This window comes from Accipiter gentilis, chromosome 1 (genome assembly GCF_929443795.1).
Source record: "Accipiter gentilis chromosome 1, bAccGen1.1, whole genome shotgun sequence".
Classification (NCBI taxonomy): Eukaryota; Metazoa; Chordata; class Aves; order Accipitriformes; family Accipitridae; genus Astur; species Astur gentilis.
The window spans coordinates 23,464,365-23,489,240 of NC_064880.1; the positions used below are offsets into that span (position 1 = coordinate 23,464,365).

Sequence of the window (24,876 nt, forward strand, 5' to 3'; positions counted from 1 at the left end):
AGGAATTATGCTGTCTTTAGTCAGCATCTCTTTGTAACTACATCATGAGCTAGAACTTGCTCAGTTGCTGCGTGAGCTCATGAATGGATTGGCATTGAAGTAGTGAGGGTTTTTGAGGTCAAAATATTACAATGCACTTAGAATTGCCCCTGGCTAAAGCCATTTTAAGTGACAGAGTATGAATGAGATTTACAGTAAAGGTCCTTTCTTCTTTGTAGATCACTGAAGGATGGAGAGCCTCACCCTGCCCGCCTGCATGAACTTGGCTATTGATCTCTATAGCAGCAGGACCTGGGGTTTCTTGCAAGGTAAGGGCTTTGAAGCTCTTTAAGCTGCTGAATGTATGTGTGTGTCCATAGACAAGAGGGTAGTTGTATGCCTGATAGAATAATCTTGAAGTGTCAAGAACTGTGATACGTGACAGAGATGAAAGATGGGACAGAGTGAAAATGGAGACAGGCCCATAAAAGAGTGACAACAAAGTCTCTTTTGAGTAAAGACCTTGTGATGATATGAGGCTCCCAATGGGAATAGTGTCACTTCAACCACTTCAGGAACAGATTTCCGTTCATATCCCAGCATTTGGCTCGGCTAATGGGACCTCTTTTGCATAGAACAGCAGCTTCTGGAGAGCAGATTATGTTGTGCTGGTATCAGTCTTCATACCAGGCACAAAGCATGAAGAAAACCAGTTTGTTAGCAAAGCAAAGAGTTAAGTTCTGGATCACAAAAGTAGGGGCACTGCTTACTAAAGGAAAACACAAAAATGAGGAAACTCAAACTTTAAGTACATCTGGCACTTATCCCTTTGTTTAGAGGATATCTGAAGCATCTCTCAGCTTCAGAAACCTCAAGAGAGCAATTCAGAAATTCTCCAAGATGATATTTTTCAGTGGGCTTCCATCCACTTCTCACCATTATTTGGGACAGAAGGATGTTCTCCCTTTTGCCGAGTACCAATGAAGCTTTAAAGTCTGTCTCATTCAGAACAGTAAAAAATAAGTGGCCACCAAGGTAAAAACACTATTGGCAGCTTTGTGGCCATTGGAGAACATATTTGTGTTCTGTACATTCTGCAAATATTGCAGCTGATAAGGAAGATAGACTCCCTTTTTTTCAGCGCCATCTATCAAGCTGTTACCTGTTACATAAAAGTGAAGACAGCACAGTTTAATACCAGTTTTTTTTAAATAGGCTTGTCCTTCTAAAAAGCCACAAGACATCAATTACAATTATTATTGAAAATCTTGTAGTTTGCACAAGAAAAGCCATAGGGTTTAAGTTTATACTAAAATCGTGCAAGTATTCTGCATCATCTTCTGAAGGATAACACTCTTAACTGTCTTATAATTAAAATCTCCTGTGCTTGGTGGAAGTAGAAAGGATAAACTGGTTACAGACATCTTAGAAAAATAGCTTGTCTTCCCTGTAAACCATTAGGCATGCCAGTATAATTTTTAAAACATAAAATACACATATGTGTTTGTGGATTTTATGCATTGCTTACACATCTTATCCTGCAACTAATATGCCTTAGTCAGCTTTTTAATGTTATGTGACTCCTTATTCTTGCATTCCAATGTGACCAGTGTCAGACTGTTAAAGATTAACTTGACAATTATTTTGCAAAACACAACCTGACTTCATTAACCTCTTATAAGGACACTTGATGTTAAAATACGCCATTACCTAGTTCTAAGCCTAACATGGTGGTGCACTTCATGCTTTATTGCTCTTAATGCTCTATTAGCAGGTACAATTCACCCTTTCTTATAGTAAATGAAATCATTATATATTTATTTGACTCTTGGGTCTAAGATCCTGGTACTCTGATGTTTGGTATAGAAGCTAATAAAACATTTTGGTGGGCCCTTAAAACCTTAATTACTTTCTGTTTAGAAAGCAATTCTGTTTCCATTAGCCATTACTGCTGAAAATGCTAAAATACCACAATACTTCCAGATCGCCAGTGAGACCGAAGCTGGGCAGTTCCCAATGTTTCTTGCTAATATTCAGGAGAGGTCTTATCTTCCATAGCATGTTTTCCTGAATAATTGGTCTCAGCTCTCCAGTTTGGCCTCTTAATGACTTCAAAGGTTTTATGATTTAATAACAGAAATTAATAAAATAAGCTTGATACCAATTTCAGCCTAGGGCTTTCTTTTCCTCACTGTGCACCAGTAGTGAAGATGATTGCTTTTCTAGCAGTAATATTCTTCCTAGGCATCTTTTGTAGGGAGTGCTGTGGAGTTCATTGCTGTGGTCTGAATTCCTCTTATTTGTCTAGGGACTTTGGGTTTTGGGGGGGTGGGTGTGGGTGTGTTTTATTTTGTTTTTCTTTTGGTTCATGCAAGACCTTAGCTCTAGGCTAAAGCCAGGTAAAAAAAGGGAAATTACAGGGGTCTTATCTCTCAAAGTAATTTTACTTTATTAATTCTTGCTGCTGTTGGAATCCCAGGCAAACTCATTATTTGGTCAGTTGTGGGGAAGAAGGAAGAAGTAAAGAAGAGGCACCAGCTGTCAGATGGAGAGCCTTTACAAAAAGCTTTAGACCAAACTTAAAGGAATAGCCAATGTAGACAAGAACAGTATTTCTCAGTAAGTGCAATTCTTTGATCCTTCCTGAGATGTCACCTATGACAGGAGTTTGTGAGAAACTAGTCTGCCATCAGTTGTCAAAACTGGATCTGAACAATGAAATGGAGAGGGAAAAGCTCTCATTATCTTGCTGCTCATCTACATATCTTTCTTTTTCCTGTAACTCCTGTGGTCTGGCTGAGCTGGGGTCACCAGTGAAACTTCTGTCCTTTGTCTGGAGATGGGCAACAGATTCTGTGCTGTGAATTGCATTGACTCTGAAAATGACATTGGGGCAATTATCCAAACAATGATCTCCTATAGTAAAGCCCTGGATGACAGGGATAACTTAAATGTCACACAGCTATGTACAGGCACCTAAGCTGGGTTTGCTTGTGGTATCTGAGCCATGTGGCACTGCAATGTGGTGCACAGGTGTTTCCTCATTCTAGATATATCAGAAATACATAGCAGACATAAAACTAGAGAGGCAAGTTATCTCTGTAGAGGGCTGATGAAACTTCTGCAGAAATTCTGCATCTGCTTCTGGTAGACTTGTTTTTAGCCTACCAGGAGTACAGATCTTGAAAAATATAAAAACTCCTTTGTCTCTCTGTCCTGGGGAAATATGTTTGTCCAACTGCCTCCTGAGTTCTCTATGTACAGCATTCCCTTACTTTCTATCTTCTTCAAAGTATCGAGTTGAAGCATGACAAGGGACTGTGTCAAGAAGGATCTTGCTTTGAAATCCTTAGATAAATAAGATTCAAATCATGCTGATAGCTCTGTAACATACCTAACTCTTTCTCTTCCCTTGGCCTCTTCCTCAAAGGGAAATGCCCTGAATTAGAATAAATAGCTTTCAATTAATCTGGAAGAATAATATGCAGACCTGTTTCTTTTCATTGTAGTTGTGAGCCGTGCCTCGGGACTGGAATGCCAGTTCCATTGCTTGTATATGCTAGAAAGTAAGTGACAGCAGCACACGAACTATAGAAATTTTATGCATCTAATCCTGTGATTGTTCTTTCTATCTCCTAGTATTTAATGATTGGAAAGCTTTTTTTCTCTCATGCATGTGCTATAATGTTTGCAGGTGACTATTGTGAAATAGAGTGAAACTTCCAGTAGAGTATTACATTTGTGTGTGTTTGGATTCTGCTGGGAATATGCACATTTTCTGGATGTCGTTCTCCAGGTAAGAAATCAGGGTGTTACACGTGCTCTCTTTGTTCCGCCCTTTTCTAACATATTCCTGTATGACACAGCACTGGGTAGAGTAACCCAGGCTGATCAGACACCTTTTGCCAACCTCTGCTATGGGTATGGACCTTCAGAGGAGCTCACCAGTCTCTGTTAGCAGGAGTGATGTATGTGGAAGTAGAGCTTGCTGCCAGTTCTGAGCAGGTTGACAGCTACATTGGTGACAAACAAAAATCTCAGAGTGTCATTTCAAATACAAACATTGCTTAGAGCACAATTCTCAGGATACTGAGCTCACAAAATACTCAAGATTGAGACGGTAGAAATAATTTCTACACCTTGCACTCCCATTGCCAAGGAGGATTCAGGCCTGCTGGGGAACTCTCCAAAGTGATCCAGATACAGAGCTGGGCAGGCAGGGAAGGTGAATGGTGTTGGCAGCTGGGCAGAAAGCCAGCTAGCTGTTCTCTTCCAGACTTTCATGGCTGCACAGAGAATAGCGTCTCCCTCTACCACTTAGTAAATTTATGACATCATCAGCTGTTACCAGGGAAACACAGAAACTACAGATTTAGATCTTGGCAGCTAGGTGTAAAGAGGAAATATCTTGCTCTTTTGGGGGTCAAAAAGGGAAGTTGAAACAAATTCCAGAACAACTTTGAATTGGAACAAAGTTAGGGTGGGTTAATAATTCCAAACCAAACAATTATAACTGCTAAAGTGCCAGTGTGGTCCCTATTGTGTCACAGAAAACAAACACGGGAGATCAAGTGCAGGACCTCTAACTTTATGCAGCTTAAACATACCGTTCAGACATAAGACCATTACTGTTGCCTTACAACTCCAGTTCTGACCAGTGGATTTAACAAGTTGCTTTTAGAGATGTGATATCCTCTGACCAATGATTTTTCAGAAAGTGCTGATAATTGCTGCTTCTTGAGAAAGAGTTTGCTTGTGTTTCACAGCAAAGAAAGTATGTAGTGTTGAGTTTTAAAATTGTGTCCGAATACCATTACTCTTGTGATGAAAAATGTACTTTTTATAGCTTTAGAAAATGTGTTTTTTTGTGAGAACTGATGTCTTTAGACATGCATTTTATGGCTTCTAAGTGCTTGAGATTTTTGAAGTGATGGAAATCACATTTTTGTCTTTTAGTAACATAAGCTGACATTTTATTTATGCTGCATGTTTAAATGAAAACACTGCTTTATAAATGGATTATTATTAAAGTATTGAGTAATTAAGACCAGCTAATATTAGCTCTTGCACAGGCCTGTTTGCTTTCATTCAGATTGCACAAGGTGTATAGGTTTGGTATGTACTTGAGTTACCTGCAAATGCATGCATCTTTGCTGCAAAGGCAAATGGAGCAAGCTTGAGTGAAGACTCAAGCTGAACTCAGGTCTGGAATTGTAACAGGTACTTTGCCTCCATTCATACCTGCAAGGCTGCAGGCTGTATGTGGCTGTACTTCCACCTGGAGGTCCCGTGTCAGAAAGGTAGAAGTTATTATGCTCACCAGATATGAGGGAGATATGAGACAATCTGTATGGAGTGTAAAAGACCTGTGGACTAATCCTGTTTGGCTGTGTCTCCACTAAGGAGCAAAATTACCTAGAAAAAATCCCCATGTTGCTAATCTGGTGTCAAATATATCCATGATGGAGGTTCTTATGTGGACATTGAGCAGCATTTCTAGCACTGTTCCATAACTGTCTTAAACAGCACAGGAACATGTTTAATCTGATTTGTGTCCTCCATATCAAAAACCAGACAAGGTTTGCTTGTCAAACAATCAGTCTGTCTTTCCCCTATTTTGTTGGTGGCCTTGGATCCTGGGATTTGTATGCCACAAGAGCAGTTTGCATACAGTCTGGATCTTGTCATCTGGAACATGGTTCAATGTTCCCTGTTGTGCCTTGTTTCAGTGGGATAATGACCAAAGAAACTGCTGAGCCATGGGTGGATTGCAGGGATATGTCATGAGAAAGCTGTCCAGAGTCATCTGCCCACATGCTGTGATGCTGGCTCACATTTGCAGACAGAGGAGATCATGAGCGCTCCAAAGAACTTAGCTCTCTATGCAAGTTCCTTTTTTTATCCTTTGTAGTGAGTCACTTTGAAAGACTCCTTTTTTGGTCCTCTTTAGTTAGACTGCTGGTTCCTTTTGCTTGCATGCCCAGTCACAGTCCTGAGACTTGTGACTGAAGCTGCAACAGCCATTGGGGCTGTTGTCATGGTTTTTCTCTCTGGAATGGTGGAAATGTCGTCCTTCCCCACTCTTCTTTTTTAAGGATATGCAAGATGCTTCTGAAGAGGAAGGAATTTACTTCTTAGGCAAATTCACTTACAACCAGGATGGGTCCCCCATGCAGACTTTCAGGTTGGAGGTATGCTCTGGAATTCCTATGGGGAGGAGAACATTTTGGTTTGTGTGGTAAATTAATGGTGTTTGCAATCTCTGCCATGGTTTTAGAACTAGGTGCACTCCTGTGGCCTGCACATCCACCCCAAGTACGCTCTCCAAATGCTGGCTCCTCTGGAACTACTCAGTACCCACAAGTACTGTGGCCCTGCATGAGCCCCACAGAGGCCTTTAGAAAAATAAATGAATATGACAAGCATGCATTAATCAGACCAATATGTGGTATGTATTATTTAATATATACTGGCACTTGCAAATTACTACAGGGCACCTTCACATTTGTGCTGATGTTCTTCCTATATGTTGTGAAGTGGAACAGGAAGGGCAGTTTAATAGGGGGTACAGGGACAGAAAGACAAGGAGCTCCTATGTGATGCTCTCTTCAGCATAAACATGTTGACTCCTGGACTGAGAGAAAGGGGAGTGAAGGGAACTCAGTGAAGAGTATCCTTAGACAATAAACTTTTTCTCATGTTTTCACCCTCCTTTTTCTCAGGAGGCAAATGGAAAGAATTTTCCACACCTAAACCTGAGTGTCATTCATACTACACACGTATTTATTTAATTCAACCGAATGGGAACCCTGTCCTCTGAAGAACACAGTTGTGAAGAGCCAGAAAAATAGATCATTACATCTGGTAACTGCATTGATGTGAGCTAATAACAGAGGTGGATGTAGAGTGATTCTCTTCGTTTCTTCTGGATTGCACTGTGATGGGAGAGATGATAAAGAAAATATGTGCTGTGCAGATGATTATGATTATGACAGTTGAAAGCCCCTCTAAAGATGACACTTTCTTGTTCTCTTTCTTGACCTTCTGGTATATGTTGAGTCTTGGTTGCTGACTAAAGTGGCAACACAAATAATCAAGATTTAAAGGCCCTAATTCATAAATCTAATAACAACACTGAGAGAAGCTGAGGTGTAACTCCTCTTACTAGTATAACATTAATGGAACTGGTATCACATTTTTCCCTGTAAAATAGCTAATTCTGCAGTGGGGCTGAGAAAAGGATCTGGGTTGTCTTTCAGGCTCCAGTGGGTTGACCATTAGGAAGGAAGCCATCCTGCTGCCTTCACTAGGAAGAAAGGGACACTGTGTGAGAGACACTTTCCAAAGCAGTTTCTTATGTTCAGCCCTATGTTGAGGAATTCGGCAACCTGCAGCTAGGGATACTTAGTGGTGTCACTCAGAAAGGGGATGCACTGGCTGTGAGCTGACACGGGCCAGTTTGAGTTGCTATGGTCCTCAAAAGGGACTTTGCAAAAAAAAAGGAGAAGAATTCATCACCTATTAGAACATCTTTTGGCTGTAGTATGCAAGCAATTTAGTAGAGTCTCTCTATATGAGTACTGGTAGACTTTGAAACGAAAGAAGTAGGGTTGCTTTGTGTGCACTGAAGAATTTTTGCTATTGACTTCACTGGAGCCATGATTCTTCACCAGATCCATATCCTGAAGGCCTACAGCACCCTTAAAAAGGCTACTGCAAATTTATAAATCATAATCACAGTCCTCAGTTGACATGAAAACCAGCACCACTCCTGCTTATGATCTAGCCCTGCAAACCTGTAACCCTCTGTCTATACCAAACTCAGTACTCACTCATGAGATTCCTTTGTCCCTACTTTTTTTTACTGGAACTTTTGTTGGCAATAAAGAGCATCTTTTTTAAAAAAAGTGTTTGAAGGCAAATTATACTCCTGGGTCCTTAGTGCTTCAGTGTTTGGGCTTCAAACGCTCTGGGACATGCTGATTTGTTTAATAGCTATAGTCCTTGCTGGAATGTTTTAAAATTGTGTAAACATTCCTACTAGTTTTATAGGTTTCTAAACTGGTTTTTTTATGTGGGTACCAATTTAAGTTGTCAGCATACTTTCCAAGCTTCCATTAAATAGGGCCAACTGGCTATTGATAGAGGAATATCTCTGAAACAGCTTTATGATGTCTTGCAATGGAAGACTTTTAATTAACTCCGATTAAAAAAAGAAAAACAACCTACCATGCATTTGTAGGTCTTTTATCAGTTCTTGCTGTCCCCTAATGTCTGTGGGACTCCTGCTGGTGGAAAGGGGAAGAGAAGAGAGTGGAAAAATCCAAGGATAATTTAACAAAGGAACGTATTTTCACTGTACCTTGTGTGGCAAACGCCAGTTACTGTTATCATGCAGCCACCAAAGATCTCAATGCTTTGAAAATTCTCACTTATGTGATGCAGTATGTTGGTGCTTTCCTTACATAACTACGTTTTACCTCTCTTCAAGTGTGTCAGTGCTGCTTTGAAAGATCAGTATAGAAAACTTCTGCAACTATACTGATTTCAGTTTTCCTTAATTTGGTATCAGCCAAGTTCCTACAGTTGCTTGTGGATCCAGATGATTAAAAGGGACAGAGCTGAACCTGCTGCATTTTGGGGATTTAAGTCTACTTCCCCCCCTCTAAATATTGACCTTCCCAAAATGAGCTTTTTTTCTTTTTTTTTCTTTCCTCCCTTTCTTTTTCTTTATTTTCTTTCTTTTTCTTTCTTTTTCTTTCTTTTCTTTCTTTTTCTTTCTTTTTCTTTCTTTTTTTTTCTTTTTTTTTTTCTTTTCTTTTATTCTTCCCACCCCCAAAGTGGAATATAAAGCAAATGTTTTCTACTTTTATCAGTGGAGCCAAATTCTGTGCATTCTGGCTGCTTTTCACTGACAGAAAATTTATTCCGAAATAATTAGAGCTTGTAAGTGACACTGTATGTCACTGTAACAATAACAGCTAACTTGGCCTTCTGTGAAGTATATATTTTCTCAAGAAATTTCAATCTAATAGGCAAAACACTGATTATGATGACCTCGGGAAAATATAGCCTAAAGAAAGTAGTGAATGTTTGTGACTGTTTTGAAATCTCCTGACTGGAGCAGTTTCCCGTTGAGGAGCTTTGTGCTTGTGTTACACCCCATGGTGGGGTTCTTTCGCTTGCTCTGTCTTCAGCCTGGGTCCTGAAGGTTCTAAAGAGGGAGCAGGGGCAGCTTCAGTCCCTTCTGCTGAGGAGCGCCCTGGAGAAGGAAAATAAGCTCTACATAAAAAATCGGTGCAACCATTGTCTGATTGTCTGCCTGATTATGGCACTGAACAGAGTTGGGGTGGGTACCAGTTTATGCCATGTATACTTGTTTCCTCTGTTCCCAGTAGCACGTCTGAGCCTCGGGAACAGTTACTTAGTGGGATTGTTGGGAGGCTTGATGAGCTGCTGAATTCTTCCTTGTCTAGGTTGCCTCGAATTATCACTGAACTTTATTATTTTTCCACACACACAACTTTTAGATCCATACAGATGACACTTCATGCTGAAAATGCAGTTATACACTTCTCAGGCTTTGCAGCTGGTTTAGCACCAACGAAGGAAATTCATTTGGTAACTGACCCGGGAAAGGAAAGTGCTTGAAAATGCAGTTTCTAACGCTTTCTTGTAGATAGTCCCATCAGACCATACAAAGAACTCTTCCCATCTGTATTATGAAAGAAAAAGGGGGAATATAAAATTTAAAAAAAAGGTCTTTTAAAATTAAAACCTTCGAGAGCTTGATTAAATGTACCGTGAGAAAAATGTGTGGTGGTTCACTTCAGCTATTGACTTGAGGTTTATACATTATTGCCAAGTCCTGGAATGAATAAAGCTTTAATGTTGAAGTCAGGAACAATTGTTTTGTGCATTTTTTATGTTGAAGCAATGAGAAAATACATGCTTGGATTCCACATATATACTAAAAAGGAGGGGTTGGGACTGCAAGTAGTGAAGCTGACTTGTTTAAAACTTGCAGTCCTCTTAAGAGAAATTTTTCAATCAGTCCCTTGAAAATTCAGGAATTTTCGAGGATTGTGTGGGATGAACATGAAGAATGGCGTCTTGCTAAATCTACGTTTTGCTTGAAATCCCGAAACGCATTGTTGAGGTGTGGTCATTTCAGCCTCACTCGTGCTGGATGCTGCCTTTCTGTTCGGCAGAATACATGCCTAGCCTGGCTAGTGGATTCTGCAAGAGGCGTACGATAGAGAGATGCCTTAGCAGAGCTTTGGTTCGTCGTAACGCGCCTCTTTCCTCTTACTTGGCAGCGCGCCTGCTCCTTTTTACCCGTTCGGGTTTTTTCTTGCAAATCCTAAAGTGCTCCTTCTGAGGAGGAAGCCCCCCCTGTACTTCCACCGATCACTTGCACATTCTTAGGGGCGTGCTTTCCGCGTGTGACTGTAGGCGTTAATCCCCCGCGGAAAGGGGAAACCGCCCGGTCCGAGGCAGCTCGCCGTCCTGCAAGGGGCTACTCGGAGAGGCCGCCGGGGCGGCGGCGGGCCCGCCCGCTTGCCTCGCCCGCCCTCTGGCGGCGGCGGCGGCGGCGCGCAGCGGCGCGGCCAGGAGCGGCCAGGAGCGGAGCGGAGCGGAGCGGAGCGGCCCGGAGCGGAGCGGCGCGGAGCGGAGCGCGCAGCGGCAGAGCCCCGGCCGCGGGGCGGGGGGTCCCTCCCTGTGCCCCGTGGTGCGGCGGATCGGACGGCAGCTGCTCGATCGGGGAAAGCCTTGCCCACACAGCTGCGCCGGGGGCAAGCCGCTGCCGCCCAAGCGGCAGCTTTGGGCTGTATCCCACGCTTCTTTCCTGTCCCGGCACGGGAAAAAGCCTTCATTCAGCCCGGTGAAACGAAGCCAGGGCGTCTGGTGCGGTGACACACCGAGGCGGGAGCAGAAGCGGGCACTGACGGCCCCCCTTCAGGCAACTAGCTCAAACAGGTAATGTCTGTGCTGTAGGTACCTGCCCTCCTGCCGGAGGGGATGGGAGAGACTTGGTCTCGGTGTGGGGGTGTGGGGGTGGGAGCGGGAGCAGAGGCAAGAACTGAGAACGTACGGCAAGGGGTGCAGAGGGGCAGCACTCAGAAATGCGGGTATTGCTGCTATCATGTAGACAGAGAAGATATGAAATAGATGGAAACCAGAAATATTTCGAGAAAGAACAGAACTATTGGTAAACACGTCTGCAACTCCAGATAGGGGGAGATATTTTCAAAACAACGCTGGGGAAAAAAAAAAAAAAAAAAAAAAAAAAGAAAGAAAAAAAAAGGGGGCCATAAGAAGAAAGCTGAGCACTCTAGTTCCAAGATGTGACTTGGGGGACATTACACAATAGCCCCAAACTGAAGCAGAAGATTTATTATTGCATGTAATGAGAGGGGCTGGGAAGAAAAAACCGACCAAAGACAGAAAACCATATCCAGAGAGCTAGGGCAGACAAAAACCTCCAAGGAGAGCATCACAAAGACTGACCTCGTGATGGCCTTTGGTAGAACTCAGAGCTGGGGAGATCTGGCAAAAATACTTCTTTTTTTTATTAACTCTGAGGCTCTGTATGGAACTATTGTATTGGAAAGGTCAGAGCACTCTAAAACAAAATTAATTTTAAACATTGCTTAGGATTAACATTTAAAATTATTGCTACTGTGTTTCATTTTTCCAGGTAACTATTTCTTTATTTCAGAACACACAGATTTAGTGACTATATTTCATGTAGACTGTAGATAGATACACACATTCTGGGTATGCACATCGTAAGTCCTTAAACCTGTCCTGTGTCAACATCATTATAAAGACCACACACAGAAATACGACATTCATGACCTAAGCTTGTTCTTTAGGAATGTGCCTATTTATTTGTCGCTAATAAAACACAATGCCTTTCTTTAAGCACTGAGCTCTATGCATGCACGTCACCTATATAGATGCCTTGGACTTTCAACATTATTTTTCCTATTTTAGAGCTATACCACCAACAGGAGTAAATGCACATGAGTGCTAAGCATCTCTGGTGCTGGTTATATTTGTCATTATTTGAGAGTAAAGAATGTGTAGGCATGAATTTCTGATATATTCCCAGCAGCATTTTCTGTGAGTAACCACACTGGAAACGATATAGTTCTCTTTCTGAAGAAAATGTAGTTTCTGTCAGCAAGTATGCCAATAGTTTGCCCTTCCCAGTTCCTTTTTCTGTGACTGTTCATCTTGGATGTCTTGAAAATTTCCAGTGATTTTAAATCTCTAGCAGAGAGATTTGGGCAAAGCTGGCGGGAAAGAGCTGACCTCAGAGAGGATGTGACAGCAAGCTGAGCAGACGGGGGTGAAGCGAGGAAGAGCTCATCTCTAAGCCATGGGGCCTTGCTTTGGTAAGTTTCTTCCCAAAAGCTGTCTGCCACAGAGGATTTAAATGCTTTGGGCTAATACCCCTTGGCATGTGGTGGCAGAAATGTCTCTAGAGCTGGAGGGTTAGTGGGTGGGATTAAGATCTGGCTACGTTAGGACCGTCTAAATCAGTATTGATCTTAATTTTACAAGGGATACAGAAGTATCAAACAGTTCCTGGTGCCGTTAGGAATCAATAATGATCAGTGCCGGGGAAAATCTACTTTGCTGGTCCCTGTTGTTTGCTACTGTGTACTAAATCTTCAGTTACTTATCTTGAATTTAACCTATTTTAGCTAACTTGATTACCTTTTCTGTTTGGTTTTAAGCATTACAATTCTTTGAATTCATGGTTTCCCTAAGAGGACAGTGTATCAGACAGAGAATCTAAATTGTCTGGCTTTCTCTCAAGGGACAAAAGGGACGGAGAGCAGAAGGACTGTGCTTGAGCAAGTACATGCTGGGATCGCTCAGGCTGTGTTATGCTAATGTGGCTTTCAGGCAAGATCTGACAATGTAGGCAGGTTTGGGCAGCCCCCTGGATTTTGTAAGTCTCCAGAGTGTGGCGTTACTCCACAGGGCATCCTGAAGTGAAAACGTCATGCAAGAGTCCAAGGTCCTGAAACAGTTCACCAAGACTTCTCCACTCCTAACCCTGCAAACCACTGACACTGTTGTCCAGATCCTTCTTTGTAGGCTCAAAGGCATTTATGTTTCCTTTATATTTTGCTCATTGTCTGCTCTGTGCAAGAGGCTCTGATGTCAAGCAACAAATAGTTGTCTCCTGACTTGGTGCTGTGGGGTTCTGTGCACCTCTAACTATATGCTGAGCACCTTCAATTTCTATCGGCATCTCTTGAGAGTTTCAGGTTGTCAGAAATGTTGGGGCTCAGACCCCACCCAAGTCCTCACTTGAAGACAACATATGATCCCTCAGTTTCTCTCCCAGCAAAGCAGCATGTGTTTTTGAAGGGCATATGCCAGCAAAAGCTACTGCATCTGTTCCAGGGACATGACCAGGGAGACAATCTTCCTTTACCATTTACTTGCCATTAACTCAAATTTCCATTACAATGGAAGAAACTCCCTTCCTGGGAAAAGGTCTCAGCAAGCCTGCAGTCTGTCTGGTAGACCATGGTAGATCTTTCTGCTTCTCCTGGCGCTGTGGCTTTCTATGGCCAGTTTTGCCCGGTGTTGCCTTGAATTATGCAAGATAAAGGAGAACTGTGTGATTCCCCAGCTCCAGCTCACACCCTCTCAACATCTGTTTTTCCACGTGTTTATGGTAAGGCTTTGCTTTGCTACCTGCTGCACAGCATCCTGATTCTGAGCAATGAGCAACACTTGTGTTTTCCTGTTGACATTTTTCTTCCTGGGCTGAATTTTAATTGCACGCGTGTGTGTGTGTGTGCGCGCATGCACATATGTACACACGCACGCATGCGTGTGTGTGTTTTAAATTAGTCTCACTAGCTTCAAAGCCATATGAAATACTTTTCCATGGATAAAGTGGTTTTGGTCACCATGAACAGGAGGAGAGAAAATAGTAAGAATCAGGTAACTGAGCTGGGCACAAAACTGGAGTGAAAAGGTAACTGTAGAGAGAGGATTTCTCCTGGTAAAGGGGAAATAAATTAGCATCATGACTCAATAAATCTGGGCAAAGGTTCCAGTCTGCGATCAATTTCTAAGGTCCCTGTCTATATGACTTTTAATTGGTGGGCTAACATAATGGTGCTGCTGGTTTTCAGCATGAGTTCACCTCCAAACACAAGGGAAATAGCAGGAACAGGAGTGGCATAAAATACAGATTGATTCATCCTACTGAGGCAACTGGACTTTGAAAAGGACTTTTAATCTCTGTAGGAAAAGATGTCTTCTGTAGTGTAGCTCCATTAGATGGAGGAAGTCTGGCAAGGAGGAGTTTGACCGTTCATTTCTGTAGTTATGATGGCAAAGTGACCTTGCATCAGGGAATCAAATCTGCCGCATTTGTGTCTTCTGAATGCCTAAGGAGAGGTACCCAGCTCTCACAGGCTCCGTCAAAACTCTGAATACAGCTTCCGGCCCCTGAGGAAAGTTCCTGCTTTCAGGTACCGCAGGGATTATAGCTGAGAGGAGAACTGACTGCTATGGAAGGTTTAAGAGGCAGACAGGAGGCATCCTGAGAGCTCACCACAGGGGCATAAACCTGTCTGAGCAGAGACTCTCACAGGGAATGGCAGCTTGAGCCAATGTGTCTGAAAGAGAGGATTGGCATGGAAAAGGAGGACATGAAGTAGTCTTATTTTTGCTACCTGGAGGTGAGGTCTGGGGAAAGACCCAACATAGTTGTAAAGGCAGGCTCCCCAAAAGTGGTCAGAATCCAAGTTTCTTACCAACTACTGCAGTGTGAGCCTTTGTGTTTTTACACTCCATTGCAGTGGGAACCAAGGGCTTGGCATTTTGGAGGTGAAGGTTGGGCATGCTTGTGGAGATGTCACTTTCTCCCTTAGAGCCTTGGGAAAGAGATGAGATCTGCCAGTTCTATCTGTTGGATCCACTGGATAACACTTCTAGTAGCCCTCTGCCAGAAAATCCACATATGTAATGGCACAGGTTGCACCCAGTGCTAGATTCTTCTGTTGACAGACTGGAGCCAAGATGTCTGGCAAGGCCGGTCAGGAGCGAGCGAGTGAGTGAAAGACAGCCTGCCTCCAAACTGCAATCAATGGGGAGACCGTAACAGCTCCAACCCCTCCAGTGATGGCAAGTTGTGCAGAGGAGACACTGGCAGTACCTCACAGCTGCAGCAGGGATCACAGCTCAGAGAGTTTTTCTTGGGGTGTTTGATCTCTGATTTTCAGGGACTTGACTAGGTTGTAGCAGTGAAGCTGAGTGGAGTCTTGCATCTGATCTGTTGATGTGCTATATGGTAAACTCGCCAAGTGTTAAAGTGACTCAGGCTCCCTGTAGAAGGGATTTTGTTCAATGCTGCTGTGCTTTAACCCCCAGCCAGCAACTAAGCACCACACAGCCGCTTACTCACTTCCCCTCCACCCAGTGGGATGGGAGAGAGAATTGGAAGGAAAAAGGTAAAACTTGTGGGTTGAGATAAGAACAGTTTAACAGAGCAGAAAGGAAGAAAATAATAATGATAGTAACAATAATGAAATGACAATACTAATAAAAGCATCAGAATGTACAAAACAAGTGATACACAATGTAATTGCTCACAACTCGCTGACTGATGCCCAGTTAGTTCCCAAGCAGCAATCCCTCCCAGGCCAACTTCCCCAAGTTTATATACTGCACATGACGTGACATTGTATGGAATAGCCCCTTGGCCAGTTTGGGTCAGCTGCCCTGGCTGTGTCCCCTCCCAAATTCTTGTGCCCCTCCAGCCTTCTTGCTGGCTGGGCATGAGAAGCTGAAAAAATCTTTGACTTAGTCTAAACATTACTTGGCATCAACTGAAAACATCAGTGTGTTATCAACATTCTTCTCATACTGAATCCAAGACATAACACTATAGCAGCTACTAGAAAGAAAATTAACTCTATCCCAGCTGAAACCAGGACAAATGCATAAATAACAAGTTCATTCATCATGCTCTTCCCAGAGAGGAAGGCTTTGTGTCCAGACTGGTCAGCATTGAGACCATTTTGCTAGCCTGCAATTAGTTCATGTTTATAATTCCCGTGGTGCACAAATGTCCATAACATCAAACACTTGCTTGGTGTTTTTTTGCTGGGTACCTGGAGCAGAAAAGCCAGGGTAAGCATGCACATCAGTGGATACCCAGGAGAAGTACCATCAAGACCCTTCATCATGGCAGTTTCTTGCAACAGTACACCGGATTCCTGAGCTTGCTGTGACTCATTTTGATTACAGAAATAGGAGAAATATGCGCATCAGTGCACGCCATGTTCAAGTAAGCTGCTCCTGCGGAGAGGCTGTGTGTGCCTAGGTGGAGCCCAAGACCATCATAGCTACCTCACGCTTAGTACCTAGGCCGTGCTGATACGCTGGTGAGTATTGAAATCAGCCGCATCACGATGCAGAAATAAATGGAATGCCCTCAAGCTCTACTCTAACCAAACAAGTGAAAGACAGGCAGGACAAAAAAATTGTAACAAAACAGCACCCGTTCTTACTGTGCAATATTTTTTGCCTGGCTCAGTGGCACAGTTCTTTAACTGTGCAGGAGTGGATGAGATTTAGATGCTAAAAAAATAAGGTATCCTTCATGGTCCTTAGAGCAATAAAATCATACAGGTGTGCTTTGTCACTTGGAGGTGAATGCTCACAAGGTAAGAGCAGGCATTAGACCAGTCAGGAGCAGTAGCAAGTCTTACCATACACACACCAAAAAAAAAAAAAAAAAAAAAAAAAAAAAAAAAAAAAGGCTAGAAAGACTCGATGTTTCCAGTGCTGGGCTGCAGCTGGAGACAGTCACAAGAGGTAATGCCACAGCTTTACTAAACCACATTTTGACAGGTTCACTTCTACTGCCTGTGTCAGTGATCCAAGACCATTGTGTACCCATATGGGAAACTTGCAGTAGAGTGGCAGCGCTGTGTGATTCACCACCAAGCTGGTGGGCTTTTATGTGAGAAAAGGGCAGCTCCTATGCAGTCATGGACACTATAGATTCAGATACTGATGGTTCAAAAAAAGGATTTCCAGGCTTTTCCACCAGTTTGTGTCAAAATCATCAAAAGCTTCGTCCTTTTTTTTTGGTGCAACTCTGCCCATTGTCGAGGTGTAATTGGCATAGATGATGCTGAATTTTTAACTACACTGCACAGTTATTAGGTAACGTCTTTTACTACTTCAGGGAATAATAATGAAATTGTCAGTATCTGCTGCAGCGGTGATGGTGCAACGTCGTCGTGTAAAAATACGCTTGCCGATGCGAGTACCCCAATAGTGTCACGCAGAGAGCGAAACCTTGAAAACCTCACTTACTATCCTGATTTTTATTACCCAGACTGAGGTAAATCTGCTGAGACCGAAGAGCTTGTACGCGAAGGCCGCTCTGCGGAGCTTCTCCGTGTTGTACCAGTGTCTCAGCAAGTGGCTGCAGGCGTTCGGATAGTTCATGCTTCCTCTGGAAAAATCATGCCGGCCAGCACGGGCTGCCCCGCCCCGAGGCAGCGGTGGGAGGCCGGCCTCCCCTCGCCCTGCTCGCTGGAGGAGGGCAGCGCAGCCTCCACGGGGCGGGTAACGGCCGCCTCGCCGGCGGGTAACGGCCGCCCGGCGGGCCGCAGTGCGCGCGGCCGGCCGGCAGGGGGCAGCAAACCCCTTCGGGAGCGCGGCGGGCCGGCTGCCGCCGGGCGCTCCGGCGGGCGGCGGCGGGGGACTGCGGGGCGCTCAGCCCGCCCGCCCTCCCTCCCTCCCTCCGAGCCCCCGGGTTTCTGGCTCCCGCCGTGTGCTCCCCGCTGCCTCCCTGGCTCTCAAATAGCTCCGAGCCGCCGCCTCAGCTGCTCACACCGCGCGCGTGTAGGGGAGCAAACCCCTCAGCCAGAAGGCCAGCGCCGGGGATGTCCCGCACCTTCGGGGCACCCCCAGGCAGCAGCGTTCCCCTGGGCGGGGGGCGGGGAGCGTTGCTGTTTTGTTTGGGAAAAGTGTTTGTGCCTGGGCTTTGCTGGACAGGACATGGCGGGGGGGGGGGGGGGGCTGGGGAAGGTGGAAGGTGAAAGGAGGGATACGCGTGTGGCTGCTCCTCCGTTGCTACAACCGGCCGGGGTGGGGTGGGGGTGATCCCGCACCGCTCTGTCCCCCTCCCCCCGAAATCCGCTTCCGAATCCCTGTGCCAGGGAGGGGCGTTTTCCCTAGCGCGAGGCCTTCTTCCCTGCCGGTCGGAGCCGGTTTAAAGAGGGAAGCCAGGAGATGGCAGCCTTGTCAGGCGGCGGGGGGCGGCCTCCCCCAGGGAAGGGCTGAGCGGCTGCGGGCTCCGGCCGCTCCCCCCGGTTCGGGAACGGCACCCCCCCCCCCCCCCCCCCCGGCTCCCCGGGCCTCCGCAAGCCCGCCACCTGCGGGGTCCTGCGCGCCTCAGAGTCGTTATCAGGCTGCCGACACGCGAGGTTTCGACGGGCTCCAAAGCACGTTAGCTTGCCGTTGTGAAGACTTTGTGAAGATTAAAACTCTGACGTGAAGAGGGTCCTAGCGAAAATTGTTCTTACTGCAGGGCAGTTTTGCGCTACTGCCCCCAGCTTATTAAATGCACAACAATTAGCTGATATCGTGCCCAGTAATTTGACATTTCCGTTTCTCAACAACTTCCTACATCTTTTTAGTAGGTCTTGTTTCGGACAGAGGTTATCTGTGTATTTATCGTCTCTTCTAAACCAAGTGCCATGTGTAATATTCAGACATGTTGTGAATAAGCAGAATTTGTTAGCTTGTTAAAGTGAAATGATTCCTAGTTAGCACAGGATATAATCCTATACTTAGGCTTCTGACTCTCATTCATTTGGCAGCACAACTTTTTATCTTGGACGCGCACACTTTCAGTGCTACAAATTAATCTTTGAGGTGAGACACCGTGTTGCCGCTGGCAAAGAAACCTTGCTTTTGTAGTAGTAGTGACTAATTTACACGCCTGCCCCCGCTCTCTTTCTAGCCTTCTATTCATAAGCAACATATCAAGGGTGGACGAATGCCAGCAGAACAGCCTGTCTTCGGGAAAGATACTAGCTTTTTTTTCACCCTTGCTTGACTCTCTACTTGTGCTGGCACAGAAAGCCTGTCAGTACAACCTCCATCATTACCTTATTTTTCCTTATTTCCTTTCCTCCTACTCCAGGTTCCTTCAATTTCTTCCTGATAAATATCTTGAGGCCAAGGAAGATGCTAACAGGAGTTTGTGTGTGTTTTAATTTAGCAGTCGTTCTCTCCAAGACTGGTTTCGAGGAAGCAAAATTCTCTTTGTAACTGTCACCTGAATATTTCTCATCTGATACAACTGCCTTGTCCTTTTTGCTCAGGTTTATTACAAGGTGCCCTGTAGCCATTGAAGCACTGGAGCTTCTTGCTGAAATCGTACCCAGCCATCCCTTTCCACAAGGCAAGGGAGAAAGGAGGTCTGCAAGAGTTCACATTAATAATGACTCTAAATGCCCGTTTCCCACACATCTTCGTTAGCACAAACAACGAAAATAGTCCACTTGCAGAGAATCTGATTCAGCTTTCTTGCATTCCGCAATAACAGATGGATTGCTAGACTGTTTACTGTTGCTTCCCACAAACTTCCTGTTAGTAAACTCCTGTATTATTTATGAAACAGAAAAATTACAAAGAAGTATCTTAGCTGATTACTGCCTGCTGGTGAACCACTGCCAGAGAAACTTTTTATACAAATATGTGTATGGAAGCAAAGATCACTCCTGCTGCAGGGTTTTTTTGTTGGGTTTTGGTGGTTTTTTTTTGGTATTATTTTTACAACTGTTTGTTTCACAATATACCATGACCCTGTTGTGCTGCCCTCCCAAGCAGGTATTTCCTGCACCCAGACATTTTCAGCTGAATTGAAATATCTGTGAATGTGTGAAGGAGTCAGGAGGTGGGGGGGAAGCATGCATTCCTGTTAGAGAGATCAGCTATGAATAAGAAATGTCTAAAGCCTTTTTGTTTTACAATGACAATGATGAATGAGATGTTACTAATGTGATATTAATCTCTGCTGACCTAGCTTAGGAAGCTGGCTATCTTGGAGCTGTCGGTGGAAAACAGAGAGAATAGTGCTGTATCGATCACCTTCATGCTACTTCTGACATAAGTAGACAGTAAATGTGAAGAAACTTTCTTTTCCTCTCAGTTTGGCTGTTAAACTCCACAAAACACATGAGCTGAGAAGAGCACTTTGTTTGCGCTGCATGCTGTTGGTTAGACTGATTTCTGACTCTCAGTGGTGTGAGAGGAGGCCAGCCTAAAACCTATTTGTACAATTATATCAACAGAACTAGCGTATTTTAAAAAGCCTGTAGTAAAAAAGAGCAAAATGTAACATAGAAATATGAATCTTGTATATTACCAAAAGTACTTTTAGTGATTTTAGAAATAACACTTGACCTAGCATAGTAATTCTATTTTTTAAATAGTTGCTATTATATTTCACTGAGTTTCTATTCTATTGATGTATTCTGTATGAACGAATTGGCTGCTCCACCTGATATTTATGGCTGTAGACATGCATTATGTATACATGCAGAAACCGAATGAAAATTTTCCTGATCTGAGACACAGATCAGTCTTCTTCGAGATTTTTTATTTGATTCCCTAAACTGAAATCAAAACTCAAAACAGCACTGCAGATTGAGCACTTTCTAATGTTAGCCCTGCTACCACAGATCATTCATTGCATAAAGTTTAACAAAAAAAAGCTGCTGTGCATTGTACGCAACTGCAGGATGCTGATTAAATCACCATACACCTTTATAAGATCTGTATTTGCAAAGAACTGATATCAGATGGAACAGGGCATTTGCTGGTCCTGGGGCAGACCTCATTTCTGAGTGTTTGTGCGAGACAGCATCATGTAACCAATCATTCATTTCAAGTAATAGTAAGAATATGTCTTCGCTGATCAAATTCTCTCTTTTCTCTACCTCCTTAACCAGCCTCACTCAGAGCTCCTATTGACAGAAAAAGAATTCAATATTATTAAGGGCAGATGATCAACGGCAGTATCTCCTGATGCTTCAATCCACCAACAAGAATCTTGTGACAGATGTTTCTGCGCGTTATGCAAATAGGAACTTCATGGATCAGTTTTCCTTTCCTCCGTGGAATATATGCAGCTGGAAAATAGAAACCCAGCTCCACGGCATGTAGAGAAAAAAAACAAAAATCATGCCACTGACCAAGCAGGCAGCTGAGAGAAAGCAAGCCGTAGATGTGAAATTGAAATAATTATACTGCTGGTTCTTAGGATCACTTCTGGCTGCCTTAATAAAGCAGTGTATGCAATGATATAGGTTTTGTGGGTTTTCTCTGCAATGACACTGTCGCTCACAAGTCATTTCTGAAAGGGGGGAAAAAAAAAAAATGTTTCCCAGGTTGTGTATAATGTTTCTTCACAAATCCTTTTGTTTTACCATGTCTGATACGCTGTTTTCATTCTCCCAGTAGTTGTGGATAGCTGTGTTAGATATAATACATAAGTGTATTAAAAATAGTGAAGTTGAGTTTGCACATGAAGAAAAGATTTCAGCTTCTTATATGTAATAAATAGGTTATAGACATTTATATAAAATGTATGGCTTTAGTTATATTTTTTATAATAACACAGAAAGCTGGATATGTGAAAATGATTGATGAAAAGACTATGGAAAATTTCCTTCCTATTTATTAAAAGAAAAAAAAAACAACTCTCAAACTTAGTGAATTAGTGGAGGTTTAAAGGAAATATGGTTTTACAAATTATTGTTTAATATATAAATATCGTTTTTATTTAGTAATTTCTATAATATCATGCAGCAAGGACGGGTTGTGGAATCTCACCTATTATTACTCTAGAAAATCATGAAAGGTGGTCATCCTAAATGCAATTATTTTAAAAATGCTATTTTAATTACTATTAATAAATAAAATTAATACTGTTATTTGAGACTGATTTGGCCTTCTAATTTTTTATAGTTCTTTTAAGGTTTCTCTGCAAGTATTTTTTATCATCAGATGTCAGAACAAGTCTTATGAATTGTTAGTCAACATGTCTGTACCTTATTTTCTCAATGAGGTTTTTGTTAATCTTGTTCATTTTAGGTGTTTTAAAATCTGTTGTGGGTCACAATTTTTTATTTTTTTATTTTTTTTAATATTTTAATTTAGTATTTAATTCAAAGCCTGTATCTGGTACTGTGTAAACATTCAGTTGGGAACTATGATAAATTGTCTTTATATATACATGAAGCCTGGTTTTGTATCATGGTATTGTGTAGAATCTTGTCTCCATTTCATGACTAGTCAAATGCTGGGAAGAGATCTTTATTCAATTCAGATGTACTACATAATTTTGATCAAAAGTCCCTTTCTGTACTTCTTTTTTCTAGTTAAATTTATAATAAACATTCCTGATTTTACATAGATTTATTTAATTGAGTTCCTTAAAAAGAAAAAAACAACACCCAAAGACGTAGTGCCAGTACTAGGAAAAGAGGAAAGAAAAGGACTACATGTGTAAATGACTATCATTCTATACTGAATCTGATTCAGATGAACAGCAAATAATTGGCAATATGTTTGTACCTATTATATCATATCTGCTTTTGCAAGTAGCTGTGCAGCTAGTGATGGTTTGCAGGTAAGGTACAGTTCCAGCTAAGACCTGTGTCTGAAGAGTCAAATACAATTCTAGAATCAAGTATTAATAGAATAAACTTAATTTTAGTTTTTTTTATAAGTGCAGCTGCATTTTCTATTTAATTATAGGTTCCCACAGTAGTAATTTTTCCATGACCTGCTCAATCTCAAAAGTCAGAAAATTGCTTCTTTTTTAAAGCTGACAATAGCACGGTATGTTTCCAAAGGAAAAAGACAAATTACAGAAAATCATTACTTTAAGCATATTTAAATAGCCAGGAAGAAATCCTAATTGAAAAGTTTGCTAAAATGTGAAAAAGTTAGCAGTGCCTTTTAAAAAGATTTTTTTTTTTTTTTTTTAAATTATTCTCATGTTGTTTGTAGCTTTACAAGCTGCTTATGATACGCTGTCTTTCCTTTCTCCGCTTATCCTCTACCCCCCTTCTTTGACAAGGTTAGGCAAAACATTTTTAGGAAGCAAAGATTTTAACTGGAGAGTAATTAATTTGTAGGTGCTTTTGATAATCTAAATCGATTATTCTTTGTGAAGCTGATACAAATGTAAAGGGAATCTTTATATTTCTTTGCATGGGCTTCAGAGCAGTCTGTGAGCCTTTATTTTCCAGTAGTAGTAGCTAGTTTCCCTAGTATTTGAATGGAATTTTGTAACCATATAATTATCGTAATATATGTACAGGTGATATAGTAGCATATTTGTGTTAAACTTTAACAGGATTCAAGTCAATAATTGACCTCGAAATGAGCAACGTCAGAGTAATCCTTAAATGAGTATGTGTTCAATGAAGTCGCTTGGCTCGTGGGGTGGAGCGTGAGTACCGCAGGGCTGGGGCTGTGGGGCAGAGCTGGCAGAGGCAGGCAGTGGGGCTCTCCTCCCGCATCCCAAACTGCCGCGCCTGGGGGTCACGGGGGGGGGTGGGGTGGGATTTGCGAACGCTGTTTGCAGAGGAGGTAAGCAGCGCTGTGAGGAACCCAGAGCCGCTCTTTGCAGGTGGGATGCCCCAGGATGGGGCCACGGGGCGATTGCAGCTGTTGGCGGCCAGCCCCCCCCCGTTTCGGCCCTGCCGCTGCCCAGCGAAGGGGCCGTTTGGGCAAAGCCACCCGCCACGCAGCGTGGGGTGCACCCTGCGGCGGGCCGGGCGAGGAGCACCGCCACGGCTCCTCGTCTCTCCGTGCCCCTCGCTGTCCTGGCCAGCTGCCCGTGTAGTTGCCAGTTACTAGTCATTAACTGCATTACTGCCAATTAGGGTATTTCTAACCACAGTTGTTCAGAAAGGAAAAGAAACAAAAAAGACGTATCGTAAATCATGAAGTGCACCCCATTCCCTCCGGGCGCCTCCTCCCCAATAAACCTGTGCTCTTCCCCCGCTCCCCCTGGTCCTTCTCCCACTGTTTCCCACCTCTGAGCTTCCCCCCAGCACAGCAGGGCCCAGGCCCTTTGCCAGACAGCCCCCCACAGCTGTGGCAGGGTTGTGGGTAGCTCGTCTCCAGGGTTTCGCCAGTGCAGTGGAAAGCAACCCCCAGGCAGAGGAGGCAGAGCAGCCCCAGGTCCACAGAGGATTTTTGAGGGGCTGGTGAGTGCAGTCACCGTGGGAGGGGAGGAGGTGGGCTGGCCAGCAGGAACCACTGCTGGCATCTCTTCATGGAAGAGAGAAGAAGAAGAAAGCCTTCGCCGGGGTCCCTTTTGCTGCCACAAAAATATCTGAAAAAAGAATTGTCTGCCGAAGTAGGTAGCCATGGTAATGTGTCTTCAGCAGTTTCCCCAAGGGAGCATACAGAAGAAGGAGTTGCTCTCCTTTATCTGCTGAAGCTCTTCCCCATCCCCATGTTCTCCGTTTCCCATCTCTAAATGACTGCAGCTCTTACAATTAGGCCCAGATCACGGTCCTGTGAGAGAAAGCAGTGATTAGCGTGATCCTTGTTACAACGACGACAACCATTACGGGAGGAATTTGCTGTATTTTTGCCTTATTTTCCATGAACCAGCAGGTCAGGTTTACTCAGGTGGCTCTCACTATAAGATACACAGAATGAGTTCAGGAGAGCATTGTTGTCTCTGCACAAACGCTGGGGCAGCTCCATGGTGATGAGAACAGTTGTAACTCTGTCAAAGCCCATTTGAGCTTATACTCTATGACGTAATGATCTGACCCAAGCCATTTCTGCATGAGGTGC

At 43.4% G+C, this 24,876-nt stretch overlaps 2 long non-coding RNA genes across 3 annotated transcripts; both read left to right on the plus strand.

Moving 5' to 3' along the window:
* Positions 1 to 3,677: 3,677 nt before the first annotated feature.
* Positions 3,678 to 8,044, plus strand: LOC126040226 (uncharacterized). Its single transcript, XR_007506597.1, has 3 exons — positions 3,678 to 3,775; positions 6,075 to 6,170; positions 6,702 to 8,044. It is a non-coding gene; the product is annotated as an uncharacterized LOC126040226 (long non-coding RNA).
* A 2,815-nt stretch (positions 8,045 to 10,859) lies between these two features.
* LOC126041096 (uncharacterized) lies at positions 10,860 to 21,489 on the plus strand. Of its 2 annotated transcripts, none has more exons than XR_007506765.1 (3): positions 10,860 to 10,959; positions 12,263 to 12,383; positions 21,003 to 21,489. It is a non-coding gene; the product is annotated as an uncharacterized LOC126041096 (long non-coding RNA). The 2 variants fall into 2 exon arrangements; XR_007506766.1 differs by lacking the exon at positions 21,003 to 21,489 and adding an exon at positions 20,075 to 20,127.
* The last annotated feature ends 3,387 nt before the right edge of the window (positions 21,490 to 24,876 follow it).